This window comes from Schistocerca americana, chromosome 1, assembly GCF_021461395.2.
Source record: "Schistocerca americana isolate TAMUIC-IGC-003095 chromosome 1, iqSchAmer2.1, whole genome shotgun sequence".
NCBI lineage: Eukaryota > Metazoa > Arthropoda > Insecta > Orthoptera > Acrididae > Schistocerca > Schistocerca americana.
In genome coordinates this window covers 372,292,044-372,319,815 of record NC_060119.1, presented here as the reverse complement: position 1 = coordinate 372,319,815, position 27,772 = coordinate 372,292,044, and the positions used below count along the sequence as shown (strand labels likewise).

Genomic DNA, 27,772 nt, shown 5'->3' with positions numbered 1-27,772 from the left:
ATCGTCAATCGCTAAGTCACAAAGAGAACGAATTTGTGGGTTGGGTGATGATGGATTGTCGTTGAAGAGGATTGTGACGAAAAATATCAGGAGGGTAGCCGCAAAACAAGAAAGAAAGAAAGAAAGAAGGGAGCTCTAGGTGTAGGAAATTGCAGGGCGAGCTGAAATTCAAAAACCTCTCATGACAGATGCAAATGCTCGTAACAGGAAAACTTGGTACCGGACTATGAGGTATGAGGAATGGAAGGTATTCATTTGGTGGGATGAGTCTTGTTTCACATTGTTTCCAGCTTGTGGTCGAGTTTTCGACCCAAGAGTGAAGCATGGCGGAGGTTCGGTGACGATATTTTGATAGCTATTTCGTGATATTCCATGGCTGCAAGATCTTGTTACTTCCAAGGATTATGTGACCATTTTGGCTGACCAGGTGCATGCCATAGGGCTCCTGAAGACAAGATTAAATTAATTACGCCACGCGCAGAGGCATTTAACAAGTCTTTCTTCCCGCGCTCCACACGCGAATAGAGCGGGAAAAAGCCCTAATAACTGGTACAGTGGGATGTACCTTCCACCATGAGCTTCGCAATGGTTCACAGAGTATATTTGTAGCTAGCTGTAGTTTTTCTCTTCCGAGTGGAGAGGCTATGTTTCAAGACCACATGGCCCCTTTTAACACAGATCTCGTCGTCCCGGACTGGTTTTATGCGCACGATGGTGTATTGTCAAAAATCAAATGGTTCAAATGGCTCTGAGCACTATGGGACTTCACTTCTAAGGTCATCAGTCCCCTAGAACTTAGAACTACTTAAACCTAACTAACCTAAGGACATCACACACATCCATGCCCGAGGCAGGATTCAACCTTGTGACCGCAGCGGTCGTGCGGTTCCAGACTGTAGCGCCTAGAACCGCTCGGTCACCCCGGCCGGCAGTGAATTGTCGTTTTCTCCCCTGGCCATCACAGTTACCAGATCACAGTATTATTAAACCTATGTGGTTTACTTTGGAGAGAAGGGTGCGTGAGCGATATGCCCCTCTATCAGCGTTACCACTATTTTGCAGGAATAATAGTACAAGATTCCCTTAAAAAACCATACAGGACCTTTGTAAAGTACACATGCTGTCCAGTGAGGCGATCGGTTGGTTGTAAATGAACACACCTCTTACTCCCTCTCGTTAGAATCATGTCCGCTACCAACATGCAATGGACGAGACGACAATTTTACAACTGTATCCCTTTTGCCATCTGTGTGGTTTTTATCATCTGCGTGTATTTTATCAACTGGATTGCTTTCAAGACATATAATCAGTGAGGAGTGCGTTTTACTCTTTGATTTCATGTGATGTAACATGATAATTTTATAGTTGAGTTCCACAAGGTCAGATGATGGCAGTATAAGACTATAGAAACCAGTCATCTTGGAGTAATAGAAGTGTCTCGACTACAATCGCGGTGTACAAAGTATGTTCATCTTCAACCATACAGGAGTCCGCAGCTCGTGGTCCAGTGGCTAGCGTTTCTGCCTCTGGATCACGGGGTCTCAGGTTCGATTCTGGGCCGGGTTAGGGATTTCCTCTGCCCAGGGACTGGGTGTTTGTGTTGTCCTCATCATTTCATCATCATCATAATTCGTGACAGTGGCTAGATTGGATTGTGCACAAACTGGACTGTGTAGAAATTGGTACTTTGTTAGGGCGCTGATGACCGCGTATCTGAGCGCCCCACAAACCAAACATCGTCATCATCTTGCAGGTACTGTATTTATCAATTCCGAGATGACTGGAAGCTGTTCCCGATGCAACGGTTTTCCTATAGCGTATTAAGCATGGTAATGTGTTTGCGGTGTTTCCATATTTTGGTCCACCTTCCCTGTAGTTTCAGTATGCTCTACACGACTGAAATTTGTATGAAAATAGCTGTCTCTCTCTCTTTCTCTCTCTCTCTCTCTCTCTCTCTCTCTCTCTCTCTCTCTCTCTCTCTCTCTCTCTCTCTCTCTCAGACAGACAGAAGCCGGCCGCTGTGGCCAAGCGGTTCTAGGCGCTTAAGTCCTGAACCGCGCTGCTGCTACGGTCGCAGGTACGAATCCTGCCTCGGGCATGGACGTGTGTCAGGTCCTTAGGTTAGTTGCTTTAAGTAGTTCTAAGTCTAGGGTACTGATGACCTCCCGTAGTGCTTAGAGTCATTTTTCACACACACACACACACACACACACACACACACACACACACACAAATTTGTTCAAATTGCTCTGAGCACTATGGGACTTAACTTCTGAAGTCATCAGTCCCCTAGAACTTAGAACTACTTAAACCTAACTAACCTAAGGACATCACACACATCCATGCCCGAGGCAGGATTCGAACCCGCGACCGTAGCGGTCTCGCGGTTCCAGACTGAACAGACTGAAGCGCCTAGAACCGCTCCGCCACAGTGGCCGCCCCCCCCCCCCCCCCCCCACACACACACACACACCATACAAAAGGCATTATTTTGTTTTCCTAAACAAAATCTTTACCGTTACACATTATGAAAAAAAGAATAGAGATTACGGAAATCAGTATACGTGGAGAGTACGTGACGTGACGAATGAGACTGTACAGAGAACCATAGGCGGACTTCGGTTCGTCACAATGTCCGCAGTCGGAAGTGTTTGGCATTTTCGTGGACAAATGATGCGTGAGCTTGTTGCGTGGTAATTAATATCGGCCCCCGTTATTTTGCTGGCCAGCCACAGAGCTGGCCGTGCGATGAACAGGGCGCGGCGATGAGGCGTGGCTTTCATAATGGCGCGCCTGGGATTGACAGCCGCACCCCTTGGCGGCTGGCGAGAACCGATGGTTGTTTTTGTGCCGGCAGCGTGTGCGTTATTGAACCGGCGTGCCAACCGAAAACAGGAGCCCGCTCTCCATCATTTAAATTCATTGTTTTTGCATACTTACCGAAGCGCGGTGTTGTCGAAACGTGATTAACATTCCGCAACGCACGCCGAATGCAGCGGTTCTCGAGTTTCGCTACCGGAATCAGAATTTGAGACCCTATGGACCTTGCGGTTGCACTGTACAGATTTTAATGTCAGTAACATCTGTATTTATTTCTTTATATGTTTGGAAGAGAGAACGTCATCATCAGTTTTACTTCAAGCATTAGGCCGGTTTTCCTTTTTGTGTTGCGATTGAATCTTCCTATCCGGAGAGGTAACCTCTCTCCTCTCCTTTCTATATGTTCGTTCCGGGCTCTCTTATTTCCTTACTTTTACTGAGGACTTTAAATGTACTCAGTTCTTCCATACTTTCCGAATTTCGAAATTTTTTCTGCTCTTTTGCATGCCATACCTGCTCTTAGAATTCTCATCTCCGTTCTTCGTCTAGGCGTTTGTTTATAACTGACAATTCACAATAGTATTTAATTGTTCAGGCAAGGACCGCAACTAAGTCTCTTGCCGAACGGGAATCTCTGCCATTCTGCGAGTGCAGAACGTTACATACGGAGATTTGGGCCGTTCCTGCAAACGTGCTGGCATAGCCTAAGTGATGAAAGCGACCCTGGCGTAAAGTGGGAAGTCTGATTTCGACTCCCGCTGCGAAATCAATTTTCATATGTCGCCAATAAATCGTGCAGCTGGGAAATGTATCCGCAATTGGCTTTGTCTTTCTTCAACTCACCTTCTAAGGTCATTATTGCCTTCGTGTTCCTGAATTTCTCCGGAACCGAAACTGGTCTTCCCCAAGGTCGGCTTCCACCAGTTTTTGAAATGCTCTGTTAATAACTGGTGTCATTATTTTGCAACCATGAATTATTAGTAAACTGTTGGCTCGGTAGTATTCACACCTGTCATCGTCTGCTTTCTTTTGAAATGGAGTAGTTACACTACTGGCCATTAAAATTGCCACACCACGAGGATGACGTGCTACAGACCCGAAATTTAACTGACAAGAAGAAGATGCTGTGATATGCAAATAATTAGCTTTTCAGAGCATTCACAGAAAGCCGGTGGCGACACCTACAACTTGCTGACATGAGGAAAGTTTCCAACCGATTTCTCATACGCAAACAACAGTTGACAGGTGTTGCCTGGTGAAACGTTGTTGTGATGCCTCGTCTAAGGAGGAGAAATGCGTACCATCACGTTTCCGACATTGATAAAGGTCGGATTGTAGCCTATCGCGATTGCGTTGGACGAGATCCAATGACTGTTAGCACAATATGGAATCGGTTGGTTCAGGAGGGTAATACGGAACGCCGTGCTGGATCCCAAGGGCCTCGTATCACTAGCATCTTATCCGCATGGCTGTAGCGGATCGTGCAGCCACGTCTCGATCCCTGAGCCAGCAAGTGGGGACGTTTGGAAGACAACAACCATCTGCACGAACAGCTCGACGACGTTTGCAGCAGCCTGGACCATCAGCTCGGAGACCATGGCTGCGGTTACCGTTGACGCGTCATCACAGACAAGAGCGCCTGCGATGGTGTACACAACGATGAACCGGGGTGCACGATGGCAAAACGTCATTTTTTCGGATGAATCCAGGTATCTCTTTACATCATCATGATGGTTGCATCCGTGTTTGGCAACATCGCGGTGAGCGCACATTGGAAGCGTGTATTCGACATCGTCATACTGGCGTATCACCCGGCGTGATGGTATGGGATGCCACTGGTTACAAGTCTCGGTCACCTCTTGCTCGCATTGACGGCTTTTTGAACAGTGGACGTTACATTTCAGATGTGTTTCGATCCGTGGCTCTACCCTTCATTCGATACCTGCGAAACCCTACATTTCAGCAGGATAATGCACGACCGCATGTTGCAGGTCCTGTACGGGCCTTTCTGGATACAGAAAATGTTCGACTGATGCCGTGACCAGCATATTCTCCAGATCTCTCACGAACGGAAAACGTCTGGTCAATGGTGGCCGAGCAACTGGCTCGTCACAATACGCCAGTCACTACTCCCGATGAACTGTGGTATCGTGTTGAAGCTGCATGTGCAGCTGTACCTGTACACCCCATCCAAGCTATGGTTGACTCAATGCCCTGGCGTATTAAGGCCGTTATTAAGGCCAGAGGTGGTTGTTCTGTGTACTGATTTCTCAGGATCTATGCACCCACATTGCGTGAAAATGTAATCATATGTCAGTTCTGGTATAATATATTTGTCCAATGAATATGCGTTTATCATCTGCATTTCTTCTTGGTGTAGCAATTTTAATGGGCCAGTAGTGTACATTCCTCTTCAAGTCAGAGGACGTTCCACCTCTCTCATACATCTAGGTTAGGTACCACTCGGCGCTGAGCACTCGCCCAACAGTCCCATTGCGGCAAAGGATCGAATAACTGGCGCCAGGAAAAGTTTCTTTAAAATGTAAATTTCCCCGCTGCATTATGTATGCTAACGACGACTCGTTATTTCGAGAAAATAAATGTGCCCACGCCGTTCTCGCGACGCCTTTTCCGCGCTGAAAGCTATCATTAAGCCTTCGCGCGCCAGCGCCACGCGCCTCGATCGTGCAGCGACGCAAAGGCGGGCATCCGCCGACGGCCTCTCGGGTTGGGTTTCACTCAGCGCGCTCCGGTAAAAGAGGCTGCGTCCGCGCCGGCGAAAGCGGGGCCTGCCCTTGCGCCAGCTGGTATTTATTCCGTCCCGAGGCGCTCGCTCGCGAATTTTTAATACAACCAGGCCAGTAGCTGGTAGAAGCCAACGGCAAGGAAACCGATACGAGGCAGCGTCTCCAGGGGAATCCTAACAGCACGTTAAAGCTCCCGCGTCGCTTATTTAAGGATTCTCGGCGAATGGTAGTATACAGAGTAACTATGAGGGGAGGTCAATAAGTAACGCAACACTGTGAAGTTTGGAAGGTATGAGACGAGGTACTGGCAGAACTGAAGCTGTGAGGACGGGGCGTGGGTCGTTCTTGGGTAGCTCAGATGGTAGAGCACTTGCCTGCGAAAGGCAAAGGTCCCGAGTTCGAGTCACGGTTTGGCACACAGGTTTAATCTGCCAGAAAGTTTCTTAACGCAACACACTTTTTTTCTCGACCAATTGCGGTTGAAAAAATGCGGAATTTGTTTTGTGACAATCGCGGAATATTCCCATTTCAGCCTCTATAGTTTAATGAAGTTCCGATAGGTGGCGGCGCTGTACGTAGCTTTCTAAATGGCATCTGTAATGGAGGAGCATTCAAATCAGACAGCTGTTATTCAGTTTCTTTTGGCGGAAAACCAGAGCGTCGCAGATATTCGTAGGCGCTTGCAGAATGTCTACGGAGAGCTAACAGTGAACAAAACCACGGTGAATCGTTGGGCGAGGGGTCAGTCACCATCGCAACAAGGTTGCGCAAACCTGTTTGACCTCTCTCGTGTCGGCCGACCGCACACAGCTGTGACTCCTGCAGTGTTGGAACGTGCGGACACTCTCACTCGAGGTGACGGACGGATCAAAAAACACCTCGCTGCGCAAGTGGCCAAGCAGGGCACACATTTACGACGAGCTCAATGTGAGTCCAGTCGACTAGGAAATCGAAGAACATACCGGAAAACTGGTAGGAAAAATTAACTGCCTCAGACCTATAGGAGTGCAGCTGAAAGATGTGGTAGTAGTTGAACCTGCTAACTGGCATAAAGTAAGAGTACCTTTGTCCATGATTAGAGACTAAATAATTAGAGGATAAACAGTTCTGGTACATATGACTTGTTTGGAGATCATACCCAATGTCCACCAAAAGGGAATGAAAAGGACCCCAACTAAGAAAATGTAACGTTCCACTGAGAGTCCAGCCTCCAGAGGAAACAGTACTTTGGCACCACACACACACACACACACACACACACACACACACACACGGTGGAACATGACTTCGGCTGTTGCCAGTCTCCACAGCGGTTGTTGCCGGTATAGGAATCCTGATGATGCCCTTGTTTCTCTATTCAAGCAGCTTCTCATTTGGCGTGGCTGAATGAAACCCATTCGAGACCTTCGTACCCCAGAAAAATCCGAGTAGGTACCGGGAATAGAACCCTGGTATTTCCGAATCGAAAGCAGCGACTAGAAACATTTGTCTAAGGGGGCGGAAAGTTAATAGGTAACTTCACAATTTAAAAAAACCAAAAAAAAATCGTCCCGGACAGGCCATGAAGGCCCAACAGTACCGACCGGCCGCCGTGTCATCCTCAACCCATAGGCATCACTGGATGCGGACGTGGAGGGGCATGTGGTCAGCACACCGCTCTCCCTGCCGTATGTCAGTTTCCGAGACCGGAGCCGCTACTTCTGAATCAGGTAGCTCCTCAGTTTGCCTCACAAGGGCTGAGTGCACCCCGCTTGCCAACAGCGCTCGGCAGACCGGATGGTCACCCATCGAAGTGCTAGCCCAGCCCGACAGCGCTTAACTTCGGTGATCTGACGGGAACCGGTGTCCACACTGCAGCAAGGCCGTTGGCCAACTTCACAATCTAAGGTCAAGAATAATCAGGAGTGGACGGTACTCGATTCTTACATCACCGAATCATAATAACAATAAATGTTTCTTTTCGTGTATTTACAGCAAGTGGAAACAATTGAGTAAAAGAAAACTTCATTATGCATTTTGCTTCATTAAAATTTATGGCTTATATTAGATTGGTGCACAAGTTCGTAGCGTCTTTGTTTTGCATGTTAGTATTCGACTTGCTATGGGTTTATTTAGAGATTGTCATTTTTAATTTGCAGTTCACTATTGCTATTTGAGTTTACGTTTTGTCATTTGGAGATGGTGAGTGAAACTGTGGACGCTAGGCAATGAGTGTCAAGTGGAGAAATTGGAACATTTCCTTCTTCTGTTTGAGTGAAATAGAGGAATAACAGCAGCGGAAGCAGCAAGAAACATTTGCGCCGTGTATGGGGACAATGCTCTTGGACACAGTACGGAAAGAAAACTGTTTTGTACCTTGGAGGAGGATGGTTCTGAGGTTAATGACCCCACGTTCAGGAAGGACTTCGGGATTTGATGAAGATCATGCAAAAGCATTAATACGCAGTGATCCACGTTAGTGTACTCGAGAACTGGCAGATCATTCCACCATCGTGTGACATTTACATGCAATGGGCAAGGTTCAAAATTCGAATGTATGGATACTGCGTGCTCTAACCTAGAATCACAAAAATCGGAGGGTTGCCATATGTGCTTCCTACTTGATCGTCATCAGTTGGATCGACAACAGTACCGACCATTCCTGTCCTGTTTCGCTACTGGTGAGGAGAAATGGTGTCTCTATGTAAACATGGGGAAAAGAAAGGAATGGTTGAGCCCAAACTCCCCATACAAAGACCTGCGTGCGTCCACAAAAGATAATGTTATGCGTCTGGTGGGACAGCGACGGTGTGGTGTACTACGAATTGCTTCCGCGAGGTGAAGCTATCACTGCTGACATTTATTGTCGACAACTGAGACGTCATGCAGACGCAGTCCGAGAACAACGACCAGGAAGACTGAGTGAAGTGATACTACACCACGATATCGCCCGCGCGCGTTGTGCTAAACTGACAAAAAACACTGTACAGGATTTGGGTTGGAATGCATTCCACACCCATCTAATTCACTGATCTTGCGCGCTCACATTTTCACCTTTTCCGCTCTCTATCAAACAGCCTTCAACGAACTTCGTTTCCGGTTGAAAATACGGTCCGAACATGACTCGACTAGTTCTTCACCTCAAAACCTAATGGCTCCTACAGCTGTGGAATCAAAAAGCTACCCCAGAGTTGCAGACTGCTGTAAATAGTGAAGGATGCTCTCTAAGGCTGTTCGCAGTTGATGCGGTTGTCTATAAGATAGAAGCAACGCCAGAAGACAGTAACAATTTGCGGAATGACTTTCAGAGAATTGATGAATGGTGCAGGCTCTGGTATTTGACTTTGAACGGGAATAAAAGTAACATACTGCGCATACCCAGGAAAATAAGTCCACTACTGTATACCTACACTATTCATGACAAACCGCCTGGCCGGCCGGTGTGGCCGAGCGGTTCTAGGCGCTACAGTCTGGAACCGCGCGACCGCTACGGTCGCAGGTTCGAATCCTGCCTCGGGCATGGATGTGTGTGATGTCCTTAGGTTAGTTAGGTTTAAGTAGTTCTAAGTTCTAGGGGACCGATAACCTCAGAAGTTAAGTCCCATAGTGCTCAGAGCCATTTGAACCATTTTAACAAACCGCTGGAAACAGTACCTGCCATAAAGTATCTAGGAGTAACTATCCGAAGCGATCTTATGTGAAATGACTAAGTGAAACAAATGGTGAGGAAAGTAGATGCCAGACTCAGGTTCATAGGAAGAATCTTAAGGAAATGTAACTCACCCACGAAGGAAGTGGCTTATAAGACGCTTGTTCGACCCATTCTTCAGTATTGTTCCTCTGTCTGGGATCATTACCGGATAGAACTGATAGAAGAGATAGAAAAGATCCAACGAAGAGCGGCACGTTTCGTCACGGGATCGTTCAGTCGGAACGAGGGCGTTACAGAGATGCTCACCAAACCCCACTGGCATACGTTGCAAGAGAAGCGTTGTGTATCACAGAGAGGTTTATTATTGGAATTTCGAGAGAGCACTTTTCGGGAAGAGTCGGGCAACAAATAACTTCCCCCTATATACCTCTCGCTTAATGACCAAGAGGAGAAAACACGAGAAATTAGAGGCAATACAGAGGCTTACCTACAATCATTCTTCCCATGTGATATTCGCAAGTGGAATAGCGTTGGAGGGCTTAGTGAGTGGTACAAAAGTACCCTCCGCCACACATCATTACGTGGCTTGCGGAGTATGATGTAGAGAAATCTAGCAGCACACCTCGATTGGACGCCCGTGTAAAGTGCACGATTCAAACAGGTTGGAAGCAAATAATGTCCTGTAGAAGCGTGAATTTTCGTCCTGCAACAGAGTGTGCGCTTGTTTGAAACTTGCTGGCAGATTAAAACTGTGTGCCGGACCGGGACTCGAACCAGCGGTCTTTGACTGCGGGGGCTGAGCTACCCAAGCACTACAAAGTACCCGCCCTCACATCTTCACTTCCGTCAGCCGCTCTTCTAACACCTTCCAGACTACACAGAAGTTCTACAGCATACGTCTGGAGGACAGAAGAGGTATTGACTCCAGTGCAGCTGTTAGGGTGGATCGTAAGTAGTGCTTCGATAGCTCAGTCGATAGAGCTTTCGTCCACAAAAAACAAAGATCACAGTGTCGGATCCCGGCACGACACACGGTTTTAATGGGCCAGCAAATTTCAACATTGAGGTTGTTGGAAAAAAATGTCTCTGAGAGCGAGAATTGCTGACAGGAGATCCTTTGCGGCCCCGACGAGCGCCTCGTAGATACGTCAAGTGGAGTTAGAGCATGTCAGCGAGCTGGCCTCGAAAAACGATTTCTCCCTCTCCACCTTTCAGAGAACGCCTGTGCAAATTGAGCTAGGCCTCGATCATTTTTTAATCACAAACGTACACAAAACTCCAGCCATCTGCAGTACATTACTAGAGTTTCCTGCCTCTACCTTAATACCACTGCTCCCATAAGATTTACACCTACATTTTGGTTAAATTTGCCTACACTGCATTGTTATCAGTTACGAACGTAATCACCGTGTTACATCGTCAAAACAACGACTCATAATACATTGACAAAATTATATTCCAAAACACAACACATTTGGCTTCGTACTTTAGACTCAGTTGTTTCCAGCCTAGAGTCATGTATTTTAGATTGATACATCTGACCTTCTCTCCCATCCGTATAAGTTTGTACAATCGTCGTGCGATAACCTATTATACAGGGTGAAGAAAAATTCGCGCACTGGGACTTCGCAGCGCGATTCCTCACATATTGGCAATAAAACAATGTATGTCACAAAATTTCGTCCTGCACATATTTCGGGCAGTAAATGGACGCTAAAGATCGGTAATATGGCAACACTGCAGTCACACCTACAGCAATTATATCTGTCAGAATATAGCAGTAGTGGTGTGCAATTGATATTCTGGCTGGCGTTTTGGGTTAGCATGCAGGAGACCGAGGGTTCGATTCTGGGTCGTGGGTTATTTGTTTTTATTTGCTAAAAGTAGTCGGCGTGGTACGGTATCTGGCTTCTTAATCCTCGTGAGCTATTACTGTGGGTCTTCTATAAAACATTTGCAGTTACGTATAACGATCGCAGAAATGGAAGTACAATCGTTTTCATTGGTCAACTTTTAAAGAAAACTTTTGAATGACGTAGACGACTTGTTTCGTACCACTGCATCTACTAGATTCAAACCTGTTTTCTCTGTACGCTCCCCCTACGGTCCCATCGATTAATACCAACTATTATTCTTGCCACGTTCTGGTCCATTACAGTGCATTGGGGCCTTGCGTCACCAGTACAGCTAGCAACGTGCCTTACAAATAATTCCTGGGAACCATTAGCATTTAGCAAATAAAAGCAAATGTGCCTCAATCCGGAATCGAACCCTGGACTTCCTGCATGCCAAACCAAAACACTATGCACGAATTAGTCCCGCTGAAGAACGGACGTAGGTATGTGAGCAAGCAAATTACACCTGCTGATGGATCCAAATAGCCCTAAACGCATCGTGAAATAGCACGTTATTACAGTGTTGCCGGATTTCCAGTCTTTAACGTTCATTTACTGCCCGAAATATGCGCAGGACGAAATTTTGTGACAGACATTTTTGTTTTGCCAGTATGTGAGGATCGCGCTGCGAAGTCCCGAGTGTGCGAATTTTTTCTTCATCCTGTATAAAAGTCTCGGTAATTCAAAAAAAATTGTTGTGTATGTGTAAATGGTTGTGTCTTGTGATTCTAGAAGAGTTAATATTGTATATGATGTATCTGTCTATTTAATATATTACAAAATTTTACTAAGTCCCCCTGGATATCGCTTCGCTGAAGGACTTCGACGTTCTCCGGTTACTAACAGGCGGAAGTCGATCGAAAATTTGTGTTGTGCTATTTCACGATGCGTTTAGGGCTATTTGGATCCATCAGCAGGTGTAATTTGCTTGCTCACATACCTACGTCCGTTCTTCAGCGGGACTAATTCGTGCAAATGTTCGCTGTTGTTCGCAACAAGGCCCGTGCGTAAAGCCATGGAAAAGGCGATTAACAGGAGAGGGCAATAGTGTAGGGTAAATGGAGAAAAGCATAAGCTAAGCTTACGGAAAAGATATAAGAAAAGACTAGTATTTCTAATTACAAAGGTGGTCGACAGATGAGCTTGCTTGTGCCACAACAGAGGAACGGGACTCTCTCGAGTAAAGTTCACACCAGCTCTAAGGGCGTCGCTATTGTGCGGCATCGTGACGTCCTTGTTACTGCATAAATTTTGAAAGACAATTGATCCGAGCTAAAAGCGTTACTCGGGTGATGGGTTCTATTTTCTCAGCTCCTGGAGGCCGATAATGGATGCGGCAAGTCCCGCTGAAACCTTTCTCTCCGAGTGTGCGGATTAAGGCCTGAATTTAAAGAGCTACTGTGTAGCTCGATAACCTGGTTGGTACCAGGCTAAAAATTCAAAGGTCCGCTGCTCACACTACGGTTGGTCACAGGATATTTTGTTTCACTTGTCGCTTCTTTCATCCGTGCGATGACTTCTTTATATGAAGAAGCCAAATTGTATTGTTGTTCAGAATTCGTAAGTCAGCTCCAAAGTTGGCGGAAGACAAGGGCATAACACCTCCAGCAGGACCATGTCGGCCGGCCGGTGTGACCGAGCGGTTCTAGGCGCTTCAGTCTGGAACCGCGCGACCGCTACAGTCGCAGGTTCGAATCCCGCCTCGGGCATGGATGTGTGTGATGTCCTTAGGTTAGTTCGGTCTAAGTAGTTCTAAGTTCGGGGGGACTGATGACGTCATATGTTGAGTCCTATAGTGTTCATAGCCATTTGAACCATATGAGGACCACGTCTAGTAAAGAACTGCGGTGTTCAAAACAACCTTCCGGTTGAGGACCATTTAACATCTTTTTTTTCCGTCCATTCGCACTGAGTATACCATGCCACAACTTATAATTTTTCGTTCCACCTCTTGCGTCGTTTCCATTTAACACCATGTCCGCCGCCGATAGCTGAATGGATTCAACACCAACCAACGGCTCCATGCAATTGGACTAGTGGACACTCCATTATGCCCGAAATGTCGCCAAGTGGATGACGACCATCACCGCTTAACTTGTATCGCGGTGGAGGACGTCTGGCTCCTAGGAAGACAGATGGTAGCTTGCTACCTCCGTGTGATCCCGCAACATATTACACCTGCTTCCTTCTTACATCCGGAGAGTGACTACTTTCCGGCGACTAAATCACAGTCGATCATCTGGGTCAAAGGTTGGACGATCGCGTACCTCTATGGGGATGCTGCCAAGTCGCGACTTGGCGAATGCCCACAATGAGGTTCATAGGCGGTCACACTATCGGAAAACTTTTGCCAACTATCTTCAGGCAGTCTTCCTTGACCCACCACGCAGTTGGGATGTGCCGGGTGCAGTCGGTGTGCACATTTGACAGCTGAGAATGAACCTCACGCTTCTCTCACCACTCAATATGTAATGCACATACTATACCATGAAATGATCTACACGTTCCTTTTAACAGAGTGATCTTTATTGAAAATAAATTAAAACAAAATTCCTGTTCCTTTAAATTTGTGAAAAGAAAATTAAAAAGAAGTGATCAGCGCGACAGACTGTCAATCCTAAGGGCCCGGGTTCGATTCCCGGCTGGGCCGGAGATTTTCTCCGGTCGGGGACTGGGTGTTGTGTTGTCCTAATCATCATCATTCCATCCTCATCAACACGCAAGTCGCCGAAGTGGCGTCAAATCGAAAGACTTGCACCCGGTGAACGGCCTACCCGACTGGAGGCCCTAGTCACACGATATTTTTTTTTAATTTAACACCATTTATAGAAGATTACATAATTTTGGAAGCAGAAAAAACAACGCTTTGCTGTGCTAAACCTTTTGGCAAACTGTGAACTGATGAATAACTTAATATAAATTCACCGGTAAAGACTACTGCACTCCCATAACCTTTGCATTGCATATGTGACATATCCTCACTGCCATACACGAAAGACCTCTTCGCGCACTTTTTGTTCACCACATCTGTTTAGCGAAAATGGGAATAACTCTTGTGCTTGTCGAAGAAAGCAACATATTGGGAAGTTTACCTCAGATGCAAAAGCGATTTGCTCTAAAAGAACAATAATGTAAAGAGTTCATGTGATCGAAAGGAAAACACACCGTCTGGGGTTTCGGCCATATGTCACGATATTTGTTCTATATTTTCCGGCATGTATATAACTCAGAGGAGTGAGGATTGATTACTTCAGCAGCCATTTAAACTACTTGCCACACGCAGAAAATGTGAGACAGTCAGAAACTTCTGATTATTCCCCTTCTGTATAACAGAAACAGAAGAAGAACTTGTCCGTTTGATGTAATGTTCAAAAAATCTTGTTTTTCTCTTGCCCCTCAGACGGTACGTTGGAAGATATGGTCGTGGGTGTATAGCTCACTGTACGTATCAGTGTTATCAAGATGTCTGCCAAGGCCTTTGCCAAATACTTTTTGCAGACGCAGTAACAAAATAATCTTAAGTAGTAGCTGTTAGCATTAATGATCTGTTTGGTCATTTATTTTTCTCCGATGAAAGTCGGGAAATTAAGTGCTTAGATTCAGAGATAGCCACAGTTTCATAATTGGGAACGTATGAGGCTTGTTCTTCACTCACATCTACGCACTGTCACACATAATGCTATATGTTGTAGCAGTGAGAGCATACAATCAAATTACAACCATGTTTTCCTGAAGATATAGGTCGATTTCATAGTGATCTTGTGGAAGCTATTTCGGATTGATAGTGGTACGACGTTGTTCGAAATTCTCTATTTGAAACGCACAGCAAGAGAGCGTAAATAAAAGCATTTCTGTTCCACTAAAATCTTTCTGGTGTATGACCGCGTCATACGTTGTAAAATTGCTCATGTTTCAGCTGCTATTGCTCGCTATCTTCATCAGTGATCCTGATGAAAACTGCCTAGAAGCAGCCAAAACGTGAGTAGTTATATCGCTTATGCCACGTTTAAACACTCAGAAGATTTCTGTTAATATACCCTTTGACAGTTACAGCCCATACTCTCACATCATTTTTGTTTTCAGTACAAGTGAAATGCTACTGAACAAATAGTCCAGCGTTTCCATAAACGGACGTGCGTCAGCATAAATAAGCTCAATGATGAGTTGTGAACGAATGTGACCTGTATTGGGTGGTGGTAAGGTGGTCTTTTGAAAGAGGTACCACGTTGAGACACCGACGTCTACAAATCTTATATGCAATTCAAGAACTTTGGCTTATATTTCAAATGCGCTGATGAACCAAAGCATTATGGCCACCATCCACCGCGATACTGAATCTTGCCGGTGACCTTGCGGGCACGTGACGCACTAAGGAAAGCACACTGGCGTCTAAAACGTAGGGACAAAATTAACTTTCGCATGATGCGTCGCTGCCAAGTAACGTAGCTCGATGAAACTTGAACCATACATAAAAAGAACTGCCGCAGTATATCACAGAACTGAAAGACATAAGCAATGTGACGAACTTTGCCGGCCCTGTGGCCGAGCGTTTATAAGCGCTTCAGTCTGGAAACGAGCGAGTGCAACGGTCGCTGGTTCGAATCCTGCCTCGGGCATGGAAGTGTGTAATGTCGTTAGGTTAGTTAGGTTTAACTAGTTCTAAGTTCTAGGGGGCTGATGACCTCAGATGTTATGTTAAGTCCCATAGTGCTCAGGGCCATTTGAACTTTTTTTTTGAGGCGAACAGAAATTCAAAGACGGTTTATGATAGTCGGCTGGACATTGAAATAGGTGGGATACGGCGTTTAATAGGGCATGCGATCACCACGGACGCAATGCAATGCACTGTAACGCACTCCTATGGTAACCACAGTGCAGGTAAGGTGTCTTTGTAGTAGGGTATTCCATTCCACCGCCAGCGCGATTGACAAACGATGGATGGCAGCGTGTGGACGGGCGTACGTCTCTGAAAAGCATTCCTCACCTGCTTGGTGGAATGGGTAGACAAGTCCATTCGGCAAACTAACTCTCGTTCCAAAAGCTGCTTCATCTGCACTGTTCGACGCGGTCGCTCATTGTCCATAAAAATGAAGTCCAGGGGCGAGTGCACCCCTCAAGAGATGCACGTGAGCAAGGAATACAGAGTCACAATAGCGTTGACTAGTGAGTGTACCGTGTTCGGAGATTTGGAGATAAACACCTGAACCACCATTATGATCGACAATGTTCCTGGTGTACTACATGTTTCTACCTCTCGTCATATGAGAGTAAGTCCAGAATCATTACTCGGACTTAATCTGCTCTCGTCCGAGAAGAACACGAGAGCCTGCTCCTCCTTGGTCCATTCCCTACGCTCTTGACACCATTGTAAACGGTGTAGCCGAACTGGTCATCGCCAAAATCGCTTGCCACACCGAAGCGTGAGGCCGCGTGCCTTCATTCCTGTTAAATGTGGTTGCAGTTATTGTTTGACGTCGAACCATGTCTATTGCACGTTCTAGCGGTCATCTGCCGCTGTAGTTGACCTTGGTCGACTGCCACCTCGCCTTCTGGAAGCAGTGCTTGTGGTTCGGAACGCTTCCCATGCGCGTGAAACAAAGCAGCGAGCTGTGAACCACACTAAACTCCTAAGCTGTGCTTTTCACACTTCACACTTCATCCTTCTTCAAGTCTTCCGGTGATTCTTCTACGTTTGAAATCATCAATATTTCATCACCGGGCCTTATTGTAATGAACGTGCACCGTAACTGCTTGTTGATTGACACACACTGTCTATTCCTGTTCCTTCCACTGGTTCCTATTACGGGACAGTCGTCACTGATCGCATGCAGTGTGACGTCAGCTTTCTGTGCACGACTGGGAAACCACTGGCAACATGCTCCCGCACTTTCATTCATTTCCATGGGGGTAGTTAATATGTTATAGTATTTGACCCATCTCGTCTTTAAGTTTTTCAGTGCAGTGTATGTAAGCGGAGCAAAAACGAATGGGGTATCATTGTACCGACTGTATGGGCCGCAAATGAAGAAATCCACTGACATAAGTGTCTTTGACAATGAACGGCCGCTGTGGCCGAGCGGTTCTAGGCGCTTTAGTCTGGAACCGCGCTGCTGCTACGTTCGCAGGTTCGAATCCTGCCTCGGGCATGGATGTGTGTTATGTCCTTAGGTTAGTTAGGTTTAAGTAGTTCTAAGTCTAGGGGACTGGTGACTTCAGATGTTAAGTCCCATAGTGCTTAGAGCCATTTGAACCATTTGAATGAGCAGACTGGCCTGCGACTGGGAACGAGCATTTGCGAAACACTGAAGTTGATCGGCTGTTCGCGTGCTACTGTCGTGAGAGACTATGGAAAGTGTTGAATGGGTAGTGAAAGGAAGAGTAAGCGACAAGGTGTTGAACGTCTAAGGTGCAGAAAGAAGTGGTTCGGAGCACAATGGCACTCATTGTTGAAAATAGAACTCCACAGCAGACGACTCCTGCGTGTAACCATTCTCAACCAAAGACACTGTCAGTTACGACTGCAGTGGAGATGGGATCATCAAGATTACACCTTCGATCAATGGAAACGTGTCGTCTGGTCACAAAAATCACGTATCTGGTTACAACAGGTCATCACCAGATACTCTGTCATCCAGGTGTATTACTGCTCCAAACATGCCTCCCCCCAAAAATGCTGGCCGCTAGGGACAGTAACGTGCTATAGTGGACATTCAACTTGGCTTACGTGGGATCCGTTGTACTAACCGAAGACACGATGTGAGCTGTAGACTACATAAATATTATTGCGGTCCACTTGCATTCCTTCATGCTTGACGTTTTCCCCGGCACCGATTCCGTCTTCCAGCAGGATAATTGTCCCTGTTAGACGACTAGAAACGTGTTGCAGTGGTTTGATGAACAAGATAGTGAACTAAAGTTTATGTCTAGGCCACTAAATTGGCCTAATCAGAACCCAGTGGAACAGATACGAGACAGTCAATCAGATGTCAGCCCTGCATCTACATCTACATCTGCATCAATACTCCGAAAGCCACCTGCCGGTGCGTGGCGGAGGGTACTTTGAGTACCTCTATCGGTTCTCCCTTCTATTCCAGTCTCGTATTGTTCGTGGAAAGAAAGATTGTCGGTATGCCTCTGTGTGGGCCCTAAGCTCTCTGATTTTATCCTCATGGTCTCCTCGCGAGATATACGTAGGAGGCAGCAATATACTGCTTGACTCCTCGGTGACTGTACGTTCTCGAAACTTCAACAAAAGCCCGTACCGAGCTACTGAGCGTCTCTCCTGCAGTCTTCCACTGGAGTTTATCATCTCCGTAACACTTTCGCGATTACTAACGAAGCATGCTGCTATCCGTTGGATCTTCTCTATCTCTTCTATCAACCCCATATGATACGGATGCCGCACTGGTGAGCAATATTCAAGCAGTAGGCGAACAAGCGTACTGTAACCTACTTCCTTTGTTTTCTGATTGCATTTCATTAGGATTCTTCCAATGAATCTCAGTCTGGCATCTGCTTTACCGACGATCAACTTTATATGATCATTCGATTTTAAATCACTCCTAATGCCTACTCCCTGATAATTTATGGAATTAACTGCTCCCAGTTGCTGACCTGCTATATTGTAGCTAAACGATAAAGAATCCTTCTTTCTGTGTATTCGCAGCACACTAAACTTGTCTACATTGAGATTCAATTGCCATTCCCTGCACCATGCGTCAATTCGTTGCAGATCCTCCTGCATTTCAGTACAATTTTCCATTGTTACAACCTCTCGATATTCTACAGCATCATCCGCAAAAAGCCTCAGTGAACTTCCGATGCTTTCCACAAGGTCTTTTATGTATGTTGTGGATAGCAACGGTCCCACGACACTTCACTGCTGCACACCTGAAATCACTCTTACTTCGGAAGAGAACCCAGTCTACTGGTGTGGGAGTGTTCCACAGACCAATGTTGGAAACAACGACACACCGCTGATATATTGTGCCCAACACGGCAGCAATCCATCGATACGTGCATCAAACTTCTGAGAGCAAACCATGGCCCGTAATTTGCAGCAATTGCGTGATCTGTGTCTCATACATCCAGAAACGTACCAAGAACTTGTCGAATCCATACCACATATAATACTTCTGTTACTGCATTCCTTAGGTGGACCAACACACTATTAAGCAGATGGCTACAATATTTTGGCTCGTCAGAGTTGTAAGGTCATTGGTGCATGACCATAGTCCAAACAACTATATGAATTCGATACAGTAGCACATTTCTGTATATCAGCAGTTACATTGTTTGCGGAACGTATGTGATGAAATGCACGCTGCCGGAAAGAAAGGCAACATCCTGAAGGACTGTGTTTAGTGGCATACTGAGGGGCTGTAGTGTTAGTGATTCATTTGTCACGGTCAACGGCGATCACATAGCGCTCAGGAGGACTGTTTAGACTCTGCAGGCAGTAACTGTGCTCGGTTGAGAGGCGAACATTGTTTTCAGTATTCATTCTACGATACACCATGCCCGACCGAAGAGCACAAACCCCTGTTGTACAGCTTTAGTTATTTGAACGGGGTTGGATTTTGATCCTCTCAGAAGCTTGATGGGCGTATCGATGGATTGATGCCATGTTGGACACAATATATGGGTGGTGTGTGGTTGTTTTCAACATTGGTCTGTGGACACACTCCCACACCAGTAGACCAGGTTCTGGATGTCTGCGCAGAGCAGATGCATGTCGAGATCGACGCATGCGTACAGCGATGGCCGACCGAACATCATTCAGGGACGAAATCGTGGCACATGTACCACCTGCTGTGGCGTCAGGGACCATTGGGAACCGTCTGATTGCAGTGGGATTAAGATCACCTCTGCCTTTTGCCAGGCTACCATTGACACCACTACACCGGCAAGCGTGGTTGCTCTGGTCTCTTAAAAGAGTTGACTGGAGACTGGAATGGCGGCCTGTCGTACTTAGTGATGATAGTAGGTTATGTTTGTAGGTGAATAATGGACGTACACGTGTATGGCGTAAACTTGGCAGTCTGCCTGTTCCAGAGTGCATTCGACCACGACACACAAACCTATCACAGGTGTGGAAGACCATTAATTACAGCTCGTGGTCACATTTGGCATTTATACCGAACGAGGTGGAACAGTGAGCACACTGGTCTCGCATTCGGGAGGACGACGGTTCAAATCCCTGTCCGACCATCATGTTTTAGGTTTCCCGTGATTTCCGTAAAATCGCTTCAATCAGTTACCGGGACGGTTCCTTTGAAAAGGCAGGGTCGATTGTCTTCCCCATCCTTTCCTAAACCGAGCTTGTGCTCCGTCTCTAATGACTTCGTTGTCGACGGAACGTTAAACACCGATCTCCTCCTCGTTGGTGTTTCTGCAGGGTAAAGTAACCAATACCCGCTACATTTCACAGGTTGATATCCCTGTACTAATGCCTTTCTGCGAAAGTGAGATGGTGTGCTTTTTCAACAGGACAATGCACGTCCACAAACGACTGTGTCGACGCAGTGCACTCTTCGTGGTGTACAACTGTCCTGGCAAGCAGGACCACCACATCTCTCGCCGATTGAACACGTATGGGACACGATAAAGCTGGAACTTGCTTGTTCATCAGGGCCTGCAAGAAGCATTGCCGAGTTGCAACCAAGGCGCAAAATGCTTGGGATATTGTATCACAGTATGATCGTTTTCATGTGAGGATACACGCCTGCGTTGCCGCAATAGGGAGGTATACGGTATCGTTGCGACTGTCTGAGCATGCTTTATATGACTTTTGTTTCATTTCGTCTGAATTTGTCGTCGTATACTCCTACAATAATGAACTATCTGTGACTTCACTTGCCAATAAAATGACATTGTCCTTGAGTGTGTTGCTTTTTTTTTGCCTGGGTAATAAGGTCATATCAGCAACTTATTCATCTTACTTTGAGGGGAAAGACGGCAAATACGTCCAATCCCAACGCTGCCGTAAGAGTGATTCCAGTAGTGTGCGCGTATCTGATGGCAAACCGTTGCTGTCCCCATGGACAGGTTATCGTGCAATGTGGAAGCCTCGGTTTACAACGTTGCTAATTTCAAACGTATATCATAATTGTGTAGCTACAATTTCAGCATGGAGTTCCTTACACATACCGATCCCGTCTCTATAGCTGCGGTCACTGTCGCACTCTCGAGCGCTTCCGCTCGATTCGTGGGTAGCCATTTCGAACCCTGGTGGTGGGAGAAATTTTCACCGTGTATATTAGGCCTGCTGGAGGAGCACATTTTCTTACTAAAAATTTTATATGCATCTTCTAAAGAAGAAGACTTTAAGTTTGTGGTTCCTTTGATGCTATTCGATAGGAGTAGGCTACATATTTGCACGGGGTTTCACTCAATCTCTCCGCGCACTTACAGCTACACTGCACTATACTATACTGTAAAATCGTCATTACCGACTGCCAATGACAGAGATACGTACTTGACGTCGGCGAAAGGCAATGCGATGCCACCATCACCAAAGACCTTGTCCAGGACGACAATGTACAACACCCACATCTTCCCATACTGTTTATTTCCTGAATATGGGTCTGATTTCTGGTTTTATCGACTTACATATACCGGTACAAAAACTCCTCGTTGCAGTGTTCCTTTTGTAGGCGGCAGACCGTCTCTCGTGCTGTACAGATGTTTCCCTTAATGACAAAGCTAATATCTACTTGTATTGTATTGTATTGAACTGGGGACCTAGGAACGACGGAGAGGCCTCGTCCCCTCCGTAGTCTCAAGTGGCATACAGCCCCACAACAGGCTACAGCAGTCGACTCACTCGTCCGCCGCCCCACACACAACCCAGGCTTATTGTGCTGTTCAGTCCCCAGTGGACCCGCCCAAGAATGCCCACACCTGACGAGTGTAACCCGAATGTTTGCGTGGTAGAGTAACAATCGCCGACATAGTGTAACTGAGGCGAAATAAGGGGAACCAGCCCACATTCGCTGAGGCACATGGAAAACCGCCTTCAGAACCATCCACAGACTGGCCGGCACACCGGACCTCGACACTAATCAGCTTGGCGGATTCGTGCCGGGGACCGGCACGCCTTCCCGCCCGGAAAGCAGTGCGTTAGGCTGCACGGCTAACCGGGCGCGCTAATATCTACTTACGTTATCCTGGGAAATAGTCACAAAACCGGCGGCTGTTAAATTTTTCTCTGGCGATACTATCTGGAATGGGATCTGCTGTTTCGGCTTAAAGCATAGCACAGAAGTTCGTGGGATACGGAAATAAGCCAGGTCAGGATCTAAACCACGCAGCGACGTTGGTCTGGTCCACTGGTGAGCATGAATGTGGTTTTCAGGCAAATTCCAGATTATTCACCGATCTGCGTCTCGAAGAATACGATACGCAAGCAGTTCAAATACGATAACATACAGGCTAAAGTTTACACGATTCAGAGAGGAATGGCACACACGACTACTTTGGCCTAGGTTAACTTACGACTGTGGCGATAGAAGGGGCATTCAGTCAAGAACTTAAAATCAAACCAAACTTGGCAAATCATGGAAACAGCGGTGGGAAAAACACTGTGAAAGAAATGAGATGTGGAGTGAGGTCGAATCAGGCTCGTAGGGTCAGATGAGTAGCTGCTCGACGAAATAAGCAATAGTATCGACTTGCATCTGGCGGATCTGGCGTCAAATTGAAATTCTCGTACCATCGTGGGAGCCACACGAGGCTATTACACTTGAAAATCGACCGCTGACAAAGGGGCAGGAGAGGAGGGAGAGGATGGAAAATGCTACACCTAGTACGTCATCGTTTCAAATGGCGTAAAGTAGGGTGAAGTGAACGAATGTAAAGCTCGTGCCCTCCGTGGTGGGCTCTGCTAGGACCTGCTAAGTTGGGCTGCCGCCTGATGCCAGTTGGTGTGCCTTGTGTCCCTGAGTGTCCGCGACTCACCTTCGGGAGGCACGTTCCGGCTGACATCACAACTTCCGCCTCCGCGGCGCCGTCAGCAGTCCCAGCTGCGCACGGGCACGGCTGCCACCGGCGTCACACCCTCACCAGTCGGCAGCTTCCATTCACATCCCTGGTGCTCATTCATAGCTCCGCCCGCAAAGGCACAATAATTACGCTACTGGCCATTAAAATTGCTACACCACGAAGGTGACGTACTACAGACGCGAAATTTAACCGGCAGGAAGAAGATGCTGTGATATGCAAATGATTAGCTTTTCAGAGCATTCACACAAGGTTGACGCCGGTGGCGACACCTACAATGTGCTGAAATAAGGAAAGTTTCCAACCGATTTCGCATACACAACCAGCTGTTGACCGACGTTGCCTGGTGAAACGTTGTTGTGATGCCTCGTGTAAGGAGGAGAAATGCGTACCATCACGTTTCCGACTTTGATAAAGGTCGGATTGTAGCCTATCGCGATTGCGGTTTATCGTATCGCGACATTGCTTCTCGCATTGGTCGAGATCCAATGACTGTTAGCAGAATATGGAATCAGTGGGTTCAGGAGGGCAATAAGGGACGCCGTGCTGGATCCCAACGGCCTCGTATCACTAGCAGTCGAGATGACAGGCATCTTATCCGCATAGCTGTAATGGATCGTGCAGCTACGTCTCGATCCCTGAGTCAACAGATGGAGACCTTTGCAAGACAACAACCATCTGTACGAACAGTTCGACGATGTTTGCAGCAGCTTGGACTATCAGCTCGGAGACCATGGGTGCGGTCACCCTTGACACTGCATCACAGACAGGAGCGCCTGCGGTTGTGTACTCAACGGCGAACCTGGGTTCACGAATGGCAAAATGTCATGTTTTCGGATGAATCCAGGTTCTGTTTACAGCATCATGACGGTCGCATCCGTGTTTAGCGACATCGCGGTGAACGCACATTGGAAGCGTATATTCGTCATCCCCATACTGGCGTATCACCCGCCGTGATGGTATGGGGTGCCATTCGTTACACGTCTCGGTCACTTCTTCTTCGCATTGACGGCACTTTGAACAGTGGACGTTACGTTTCAGATGTGCTACGACCCGTGGCTCTACCCTTCATTCGATCCCTGCGAAACACTACTTTTCAGCAAGATAATGCACGACCGCATGTTGCAGGTCCTGTACGGGCTTTTCTGGATACTGGCGAGCACATTCTCCAGATCTCTCACCAATTGATAACGTCTGGTCAATGGTGGCCAAGCAACTGGCTCGTCACTATACGCCAGTCACTACTCTCGATGAACTGTGATATCGTGTTGAAGCTGCATGGGCAGCTGTACCTGTACACGCCATCCATGCTCCTCTGTTTGACTCAATGCCCAGGCGTATCAAGGCCGTTATTACGGCCAGAGGTGGTTGTTCTCGGTACCGATTTCTCAGGATCTATGCACCCAAACCGCGTGAAAATGTAATCAAATGTCAGTTCTAGTATAATATTTTTGTCCAATGAATACCCGTTTATAATCTGCATTTCTTGTTGGTGTAGCAATTTTAATGGCCAGTAGTGTACATTGCCGTTTTGGTCGGCACTCACATTACCTACTGCGTTACTGTGTGACGCAGGAGTAGTCATTCACCGATAATTTAGGAACGAAAGTGAATAAGTCCAAGCCACGAAAACAAGCTCCGGAATGCCTATTCTCTGAAAGTCACTGTAGGTGTGTGATGAGGAGTATATAGTCATTCTTTTTCGATTTATTACTTCCCTGCTTTCTAAAACAACTGTTAACATCTGATCTTCGGTTCGGTCATTCGCCAGTGGAGCGTCGGAAGAATGATGGTCGATAAATCTCGTTGTTAGCTCGGATTTCTCTAATTGTCTCGTTGTGTTCATTTCCCGAGACGTATTTGGAAGAAGGTAACATGTTGGCCGATTCTTCTCGGAATGTACTCTTTTCAGTAGTAAATATCTGCGTAATGCACAACGCCTGCCCTGCAGCTTCTGCCACTGGTATTTGTTGAGAACCTCCGCAACGCTCTTGTTGCGTCGACTAAACGATCCCGTGGCGAAACGCTCTCTCTCTACTCCCTCCCTCCCTCCCTCCCTCCCTCCCTCCCTCCCTCCCTACTACGAGAACCTGGTAAGGGTCCCAGACCGATGAACAGTGTCCAGAAATACAAATGAAACCGTTTCTGCGTCAATCACTTGTTTATTTTTCACTGATTAAGAAACTGTTTTATTTGTATTGATGAGCACTCGCAGCCCTCATAATGCCGTCCCTTATGGAAGAAATATTCAGTATTCAGGAAGCGGTTGAACAAGTGTTTTGTAAGGCAGTTCTTTCGTGCATTCATTACATTTACTTACGATTCTTCCAACGAATGTTACCCAGGAATTCATGTGCTCATTCCACACTAGGTCGCTCTGGACGGTTACTACTGCGTATTTGACGGTAGTTTCTGCCTCCAGTGGTTTGCCGCAAATAACGCAGTCGAACAGTATTTGGTCTCATTACCGTTTCTATTAGTGCGCAGCATGTTACGTTGACATTCGTCCCTGCACCAATTACTCATCCTATGGACACAAAACACACAAGAGCATAGGAATGGCAAAAGACTATTCCTAGTCCAGCACTGAGGTGTTCAAAGGACCGTTCAGGGTAAGGACAGTACACGAACAGAGAAATACCGAGTTAACCATAGGCAGTTGGCATAAATTCAAAGCTGCGTTCCCTCTCCCTCCCCTCCCCCCCCCCCCCCCTCCCGGGTAAACGGGCTTTCTTCTGACTTGTTTTTCCTTTTTTTCTACGCAGATTTAGCAGATTTGATAATTTTGTACCGTACCTATATCTAATAGAACTGGAGAAAAATTGAACTACTAATATTTAAATGAACTGTATTTGTGTCAGATGCTGTCCACAACAAATTAAATCTATTATTAAATTACAATGAAATGAGCACCCTTAGCTGCTTACAGGCGTTGACATACGTCAACGGGGACACATGGAAATGTGAGCCCCGACTCGAACCCGGGATCTCCTGCTTACATGGCAGACGCTCTATCCGTCTGAGCCACCGAGGACACAGATGGGCGGAGCGTCTGCCATGTAAGCAGGAGATCCCGGGTTCGAGTCCCGGTAGGGGCACACATTTTCATTTGTCCCCGTGGACGTATGTCAACGCCTGTAAGCAGCTAAGGGTGTTCATTTCATTGTAATTTCATTCTAACGAGCTGCATGGTCACCGATGGTATCTGTTCTTTCGGACATGTCCGAAAGAACAGATACCATCTTAGTATATATAAATCTATTATTGTAGCAAATAAGTTACAAGATGAGTAAACTTCCTAAAAAAAACTGAAAGGAAGACAAAACTGTTCTTGACAGTCGCTGTAAATTGATTTCACCACGATGTTTAATATAGAGCAGATTTCGTTTGTTCCTCTTAAATTATAAATAGTTCATGATTTAGTAATTAGGAATAAGCGGGTAAGGGCTGTAATTAAGAGTTGAGAAAGTATCCCTTTCCAGGAGTTTCGTTGCATTGTAATTTTACACTGCGTTTCCGCCATATGACCGAACCAAACTCATGGATTGTGCCATGCCATTGATGTTCATTGTAGTAGCTGTGTCGTGTTCGATCGACAAGATAGCAAACTTTGATAGTCTTTTCACGCCAGTACTCGACTATAATTCGGTAGATGCTGCAGTCGCTAACATTGTCATAAGTATAGTCAATGCTGCTTAATGTTTGTCTAAGCATCTCTTAACCCATACTTTGGAAAAAATAAAATAAAAACTTTCAAAAAATCCAAATGGGAAGCGTGTCAATGCTCACCATCAGTTCTTTCAACTGACACTTGGCAGGAGCTACTTCATTGACTGGCTCCGCTGTGTCAGAATCTCTGCTATATTTGGTATCAAAATCCGATGCACATTTTTCAAGATAAGATAGATACCTGTCACCTACGGCGTATCTTGACAGGATGTTGAAGTCGAATTAAATTATGTGATATATTTGGTCTGTTTTCCATTTGGCTTATTCATTTGTCAAACACTTCGAAGCACTCCATTTCTAGTAGCCTCGCTCCACTCCCCAGTCGGCAGAAATCGGCAAACATCGGAAGCCTTCGGTCAGTTTGCATATCTGCTTCAGCATCCGCTCACCGACCTTCGGGATCGTTCAATATCCTAGTGCAGAGCAGCAAGAACACCATTCTTGAACTATGCACTTGTGTAGGTGGCACCTCTGTGAACAAACATACTGTTAAAACAGAGGCAATGTTTGCGTTTGACATCAGTGCGACAGTAGTAGTTCCTTTATGACGCTACTTCGACAGAATGACCCTGTGAGAACTCATGTACCAGTCTTGGTTAATTCTCAGACCGTCTTTCTTTCTTGTTCTTATTCTGATCAGTATTTACGCCGCCTGTGCGCCTATCCTTAAAAATTGTTGGATTCAGGTAGTTGTAAAGAGTTGACCGACTCACATTGTGACCCGTTGATATTGTAACCTTAGGATACTACTTTTATCCCTTCATGAAGTGCAGAATGTTACGTTTCTGAAAATTTAAAGGAAGAAGGCAATCTTTGGACGACTTTGAAATCTCATGAAGAAGCGACTTAATATTTGTGCGCTTCATTAGAGATAATCGCATCAGATGCGAAAAAGCTGAGGTTACTATAAATATTGCCCACAAAGTCGTTAATATACAACGTGAACAGCA

At 46.3% G+C, this 27,772-nt stretch overlaps 1 protein-coding gene and 1 pseudogene across 1 annotated transcript in view; one reads left to right on the top strand and one right to left on the bottom strand.

The window, feature by feature from the left end:
* The window catches only part of LOC124551169, a 512,501-nt gene that overhangs the window by 81,024 nt on the left and 403,705 nt on the right, over nt 1-27,772 (top strand). The window lies entirely within an intron of this gene.
* LOC124559818 lies at nt 7,320-7,437 on the bottom strand (annotated as a pseudogene).